The following is a 6,662-nucleotide window of genomic DNA, read 5'->3' as shown; positions in this document are numbered from 1 at the left end:
GCCATTTCCGGTCCCTAGTTCATGGCGTGGACGTCACTTCCTTAGCAATGTACCTTAACCCTTGCCACCCACGCTCCTACGTTTGGGCTTCTCGGCACAAACTTTGTGAAAATGTTTATGCTTCTTTCTTTAAAACCACAAACAAAATTAGCGTGTCAATGATCTACAAAAACACAGGTCTTGGAAACGCTGCCCGCGCGGACGAGGCGACAGGGCGGGGCTCTAGGTCACGTGTTGGTCTGGACCCGCCCCTCTCTGCAGCTGAAGACTTCCCCTCCCACAGTGTCAGAGCCTCTGGGGCCGTGGTCCTTACTGGTTTCTCCGCCTCGCGCCACGGCAGGTGAACGGCGACCGGTAACCGGTGACTGGTGGGAATGAGAGAAGGGGTGGCAGGGCGAGATGGGGGGGTGTGATTGGCGGCCTTCGCTAACAGGGACTTCATCTCCATTGTCACCCTTCACCAGCAAGGCGCTCATTTCTCATGTTCTACTGATCTCCTACTCCCCGCTGTGGGTGCCCCCCGACCTGTGGTTTGGGATGTCCACCTTTCCCCCTGGTTGGGGAGAGGCGCAGCCATTATGGCTTCCTACTCGAAGTCCTTGGGATTTAGGCTAGTGGGATTGGTTAGCTGTTCCTCGGGGTCTGCAACAGCCGCTGGGTCTCCTTCCCCAAAGCCTATTCTTTGGCAGAAAACCTGCACTGCCTTTACTCCCAGCCCGGGGCTGGGGAGCGCGAGGACCTAGGAAAAACCCGGAGGAAGAGGCGTCTTTGCTGACATAGGCTTGGGAGGGAATGTCACTGATACAGCTCTCACTGCAGTCACTGAAGAGCTTGCTTGGGAACGTGTTTTCTCAATAATTCTGAGGGTTTTATCGCCATCCCTGCGGGAGTGATTCAATAGGTGCTCGCATGCTTTAGGTGGGTTCTGGAAGTGTTTTTAAAAACAGACTTTGACGTTTTTGTTATCTGATTTTATGGTACAGAGAAGGAGGGAGAACAGTTCCAAGATATGCTTGCTTCAGAAGAGCGGTGATGGTAATGCGACAGTGTTGATTGAATGGGGGAGGCGTACAAAGATTGTGTTGCAGTGTCGTAGACTGTAAGAGGCCCGGGCTAGCCTATGGAAAAGTGACTAGATTCCCTTAAAGGGAAGTAATTCTTCAAAAATAATAGGGCCGGAATCAAATTTATTTGACCGTAAATTTAAAGGCTAGAAGGTTGTTAGGATATTGCTGACTAGATATTTTCTGCTTTTTGGCATCCTTATCTATAGCCATTCCTCCTACATCTATAGCTATTACTTCCCAAAATCCTACATAAATACTACTCCAAATCCAATCCTTGACCAGTTTTGTGGTAAACTTTAAGTAGCACTTGCAGCCCTCCTTGGCTTTCTCCATTTGTAAAATTCTAGGTGACCTCTTCAGATTTTGGTGAATAATATATTGTGAAAATACAGAAATTGTTTTGCCTGGGTATTGCCCAGCCCAGTGTACTGTCTTTTCATAGGAATGCAGTAGTTGATGTTTTGCCCCCAACACTGTGCTTAACAGAAGAGTGTTTTTCAGTTTGTACTGCAAAGTCGGAAAGTTCTTTAGTTCTTTTAAATCAAAAGTCCTCAGAGATATTGTAAATTTAATTTTTTAATTAAAAATTTTTCATAATCTGAAAAATCATATTTCTGGTTAAGTCCGTTAGTTGTCTAAACCAATGTAAATGAATAGTCCATTCAAAAGACAGTTGAAAAATGAGGATGGAATCACTATCATTGCATGGTGGATATAACCAAATTATTCTTGTTTGTTTTTCTGCATCTTCCAAATTGTCTAATAAATTGGTTTTATTTTGTTAAGGAGAACAAAAAATTAAAATTTTGAAATAAAAATTTAAAAATATTTTTATACTAAATTTATAATAGAAAAATTGGCCTATTGATACTCCTTACAAAATAACATAATTTTATGTGCTTTGCCCTGGTAATGAAGATCAGCATTGTGTTCTGTGAATTTACAATTTTAGCATTTTGTGCTTACCAGCACACTGAACAATAAATAGCATTAATGTATTGATATATTTATAGCTATGCCTGCTACAGATATAAATATAGTTTTATCAATTAACTTGCTCCAGAGTGAGGCTTTCTTGATCTCTGAAGGACAGGAAAATATAAGCCGTGTTGCTTCATTGCCCAGGTGACATTCAACCAAATAAGAATTCCTTAAGTGCTCTGGTAGGCCCAAACCAGTCCTGCCTGGGTGAGACCAAAATGGGAAAGAGAAAGCCAGCTAAAAACTTTGAGTACTAAAGGGGAAAATATCAATATGAAACAGATTGAATGAGTCTGCAGATTTTACTTCACAATTCCCCAAATTTTAGGGAACTTAAGAAAGCAATAATCTAGACCACTTATGAAATCTGTGATATTAGCCACAGGGAATTGCAACTAAGCAGCAGGAAAAGCAACTGAAAAGCAACTAAGTTGCTCCTAAGGTTGAATGTGAAAAAAACTGACAGAATTCTGTCTTTCTCATGGGCACACACACTCAAGGTGATTTGAAGCTTGTAAGACATTTCTCAGGCTAGCTCTATCACTTTGAGTGTTACATGCAGAAATCTTATCATTCATTAGGGAATTGAATTGTGCCACAATCCAGTATTAAATGGCACCGTGTTAGGGACCCTGACACTGCTCTGCTCTTCCTCTGAGGCTTTTCTTGCATTTCACTACCTTAACTGCTTGCTGCACCACAGGGAGTGCTTTTCTTTTTCCGATGGGCAAAGCTATTTCACTCGCTCCTATTGACAACCATGCAATATTTTCAGTTTTTCTATTTTAACTTTTAGTGCATTGTATTTAATTACTGTTTCCTAGGCTGTCCTACTAAGTCATAAAGCTCCCAGGAGTTCAAGTTCAGTGTCTTTATACCTGATAAGTGTTCAGTAAATTAACTGAATATAGAGTAGTTAAAAATTATATGAGTTAAATCACTTTAGTTCTTGAAGATCATAGCATCTCCTAAGGTTATACCCTAGGTGCTAGCTTTCAAATAGGAACTGCTAGGAAATAATAAGCATCCAAATCTTAGTCAATAGAATAGACAAAAACCTCAAAAGGCCTATATTATTAATGCAGTGACCATTGTACTTATTTTCACAACATAAATGTTTACTGATAAACTAATATTGTTTTCATCCAAATATGGAAGGAAAGGGAAGAGGCAAGTTGAACTAAATTAAAAAAAGTGTGTCTGCATGCGCTACAGATAATATAACATTAGACAAAAAGTCATATGGTTTTCATTTAGCTTTGCCACTTTACTTACATGCCCTTTTAAGCAAAGTTGGGATTGGGGACCTAGGCCTGATACTTAGGAACCTGCCTCTCAAGAGTATTGTGAATTCAAGTGAGATAAGGCCTAGGAATCTATGTGAAAATATTTTTAAAACTAAACTGATGCCGTGTAATGTAAAGCAATATAGTACAGACTTTATGTGAATAGATTTTCCAATCCGATAGACCTGGGTTCAGGTTCTGGGCCCAACCACTTATTTGCCTTGTGGCCTTGGACAGTTTACTTAACCTAACGTTGAGTTTTCTCCTGTGTAAAATCTCTAGGTGCTATTAAATGAAACCATGTACACATTTTAATTTTTATTATTATTAACTTTACTGTTACCTACTTCTATTTATTTTATACTGAATTTCTTAAGGAGATGAGATAGCCTAAAAAGTGCTCTTTTTGAGCACCAATTTTGAAGTATGAAGAAGGGAGAGTTCAAAATGAGGCTGTTCCCCCACCAAAAAGGCGGGGGAGAGAGCAAGAAAAAAATATACTTCTAGCAAAGACCCTAAACTAGTCTATTGGTGGAAGCTAAGAAAGATCAACATATGGGCCATTTTTTTAGCAACTGCAGTAACTTAGTATTTTCTATAGAAATGTTTTCCAGTACTACTAGTGATCATTAGCACATAGACTCAATTTAAGGAAGCAGTTCTATTCCTAAATTTTTATCCATAAAGGGGATTATAGAAATAAATTAAAATTGTACAGACCTGTACAGTAGGGGTTTTTGAATTAATGCTTTGTATTCAAAGTTTAATACATTGTCTTTTCTTTTAATTTAAATATTTTCTTGCCTTATTAAACTAGGCATATATATAACATAATAGAAACATGAACTAGAATAAAATGTTTCCCTCTTTAAAGTGATGACTCACAGGGATTAGTATTTTTGTATTGGAAAATATCAGTAAACCCAACAATGACTGAAGTGTAGCTATCATGAGTTTATGTTCCCTCTTGAATCCTGAAAAAAATTATTAGATACGAATTTGTTTAAGGAGAGATTTTATTAAGAGAGTATTGAATAGTCTCTTTCATGTCAAGTTCTCTATCATAATAGAATAAATTATGGTAAATAATGTTTTCCATTTATCTCCTTTCTGTAGAGACTTTAAAAGTTTTCCTGTTTTCTTTATTCCTATTGTGAAATGAAACTTTGGTTTATATAAGTCAGGGGTTCTTAACAAGGGGGTCTGTGAACTTGAAATTCAAAAAAACACTATTCCTGTAGGGATGTATTGGTGCAGCTATGATATATTTATTAAATAATACACAGTATAGTGTGGACTTAGAAGGGGTCCGTGGTTTTCACCTGACTGGCAAAGGAATCCATGGAACAAAAAAGGTTAAGAACCCCTGGTATAAGTGTATTAATTTATATATATTATATATTTATAGCATATATCTCAAGTATATACATATATATAATATAAATATTTATAGCACATACACCAAGTATATACATATGCATATATGAAAAGGTAGCTGAGATGGATGCAAATCTTTACAGTAATAGATTTTAATTTTACCTGCAGCTATTATGGCTGTCTTTAAAATTAGTCATTGCTGTAAATAAAATTATCTGATTTATTAGACCCCTTTCTGTACATTTGCTTGTAGTTAGCATTGTTTAGCCTAAGTGATTAGCCACTTATAAAAACTGATGGTATATCAAAGTGTTAAGGATTAAATTCAAGCACTTTAATTCTTGTAGTCTATGATTTCTTTCTCACTGTTATTTTTGGAATAAATACTATGACTAGCTCACTACAATAAATTTCAGGATTTGAATCTTAATGCTGTCCTTAGAAATTTGTTTCTTTGGTGAAAAACATTTTTTAAAATTATACATAAAATTTGCCACAGTTTGGTTTCTTTAAAAAAAAAAAAAAATGATGCAGAATAACTCCTGATGTGCCTGAGAAGTAAAAAGCAATTAGACTTTTTACATTTGTTTTAGTTATGTCTTAGGCTAATGTTTTTAAAAGTGTTTATTTAAAAGTACAATGAAGACTAAATTGGAAAATCCATATAAAATTGAAAAAACAGCATGATAGAAATAACAATGTTTTTAAGTGATTTTATATACATATATTCATCAAAATAATTTTCTCTAGGAATTTAAAGAAAAAAATTAACTGCATTAATATGCTTTCTATATACTTTAGTTTTTACAACAGGCATTGCTTTGGGCAGCAAAATATATATTTTTAAGTTTAATATGGAGAATTAAGCCATCTAAATTTCTTAATTACTTAGATATCTTAAGTGAAAATGTTTTGAATTATCCAGATAAGTGAATATATTATTTCATTTTTAAGTGGAGATTTATGTGTGTATATATAAATATATTAATCTTTTTTTTATTAGAAAAGGTGTAGGTTTACAGAAAGTCATGCAAAAAATACAATGTTCTCATATACTTTCCTATTGTTGACACTTTGCATTAGTGTGGTTCTTTTGTTACAACTGATGAAAGAGTATTAAAAATAATATTACTACTAACTGTAGTCTGTAGCCTATATTAGGTGTATTTTCCCCATATATCACTTTATTATTATCACCATGTAAATGTATTGTACATTTGTTATACTTCATGAAAAAATGTTCATAAATTTTTCCTCTTAATGCATGGAAATACACTTTTAAGCTGAAATATGTAAGTGTAACTGAATTTAAAAGGCAGAAGCAAATCCAGTATAAGAGAATTTATACATGACCAAGTGGTATTTTAATTCAGTGGGGAAAAAAACATATATCTAGCAAATATAACAGATAGAACTTAGCCATCTGGAAGAAAATAAATTGAATCACTAATTTGCAGCATATGCAAAAATCTAAGAAGGATTTAAGTCTTAAATGTAAATATTAAAATATTTAAAATATTAATCTCCTAAATTTTTTTTATATTTGCAATCTGGGTATAGTGGGGATCTTATAAACCAAGATGGGAAGCCTAAAGGTCATAAAAGTGAAGATAGATTATATAGAAATGAAGAATTCTTCAGTGGCAAAAATAAAGGCCAAAGGATAGATGGGGGGACGGGGAATTTAGAGTTAACATTTGTAAGAGCACTTACAAATTAAGGAAAATTCCACCCAGTAGAAACATGGGCAAAGCATATGACCAGAAGTTCACAGAAATCCAAACATTCAAAAACATGAAAAGGTGTGTAACCTCATTAGTTACTTACTACTGAAAACTAAGTGATAAGGGATGTGTGGAAAAGGATTTTTTCTCATGAGATACTAGTGAAGATGTGATATTATAGGTTTTTTTTTTTTTTTGCTAAGCAATCAGTGTTGGTTACTGTTGAA

General features: G+C 35.2%; 1 protein-coding gene across 14 annotated transcripts in view; it reads left to right on the top strand.

Annotated features, from left to right (window-relative positions):
- The window catches only part of ATP6V1A (ATPase H+ transporting V1 subunit A), a 61,547-nt gene that overhangs the window by 385 nt on the left and 54,500 nt on the right, over positions 1–6,662 (top strand). The window contains exon 2 of one of the 14 annotated variants that reach the window (XM_058295827.1): positions 178–361. The gene's annotated coding sequence lies outside the window, so the exon portion shown is untranslated. Of the gene's footprint in view, positions 1–32; positions 919–6,662 lie in introns of those variants that run through there. The other 13 variants (XM_058295828.1, XM_058295819.2, XM_004475604.5 and 10 more) reach the window with 13 other exon arrangements.

The sequence above is a fragment of the Dasypus novemcinctus genome, chromosome 4, assembly GCF_030445035.2.
Source record: "Dasypus novemcinctus isolate mDasNov1 chromosome 4, mDasNov1.1.hap2, whole genome shotgun sequence".
Taxonomy (NCBI): Eukaryota; Metazoa; Chordata; class Mammalia; order Cingulata; family Dasypodidae; genus Dasypus; species Dasypus novemcinctus.
This window is presented reverse-complemented; position numbering and strand designations above follow the sequence as displayed.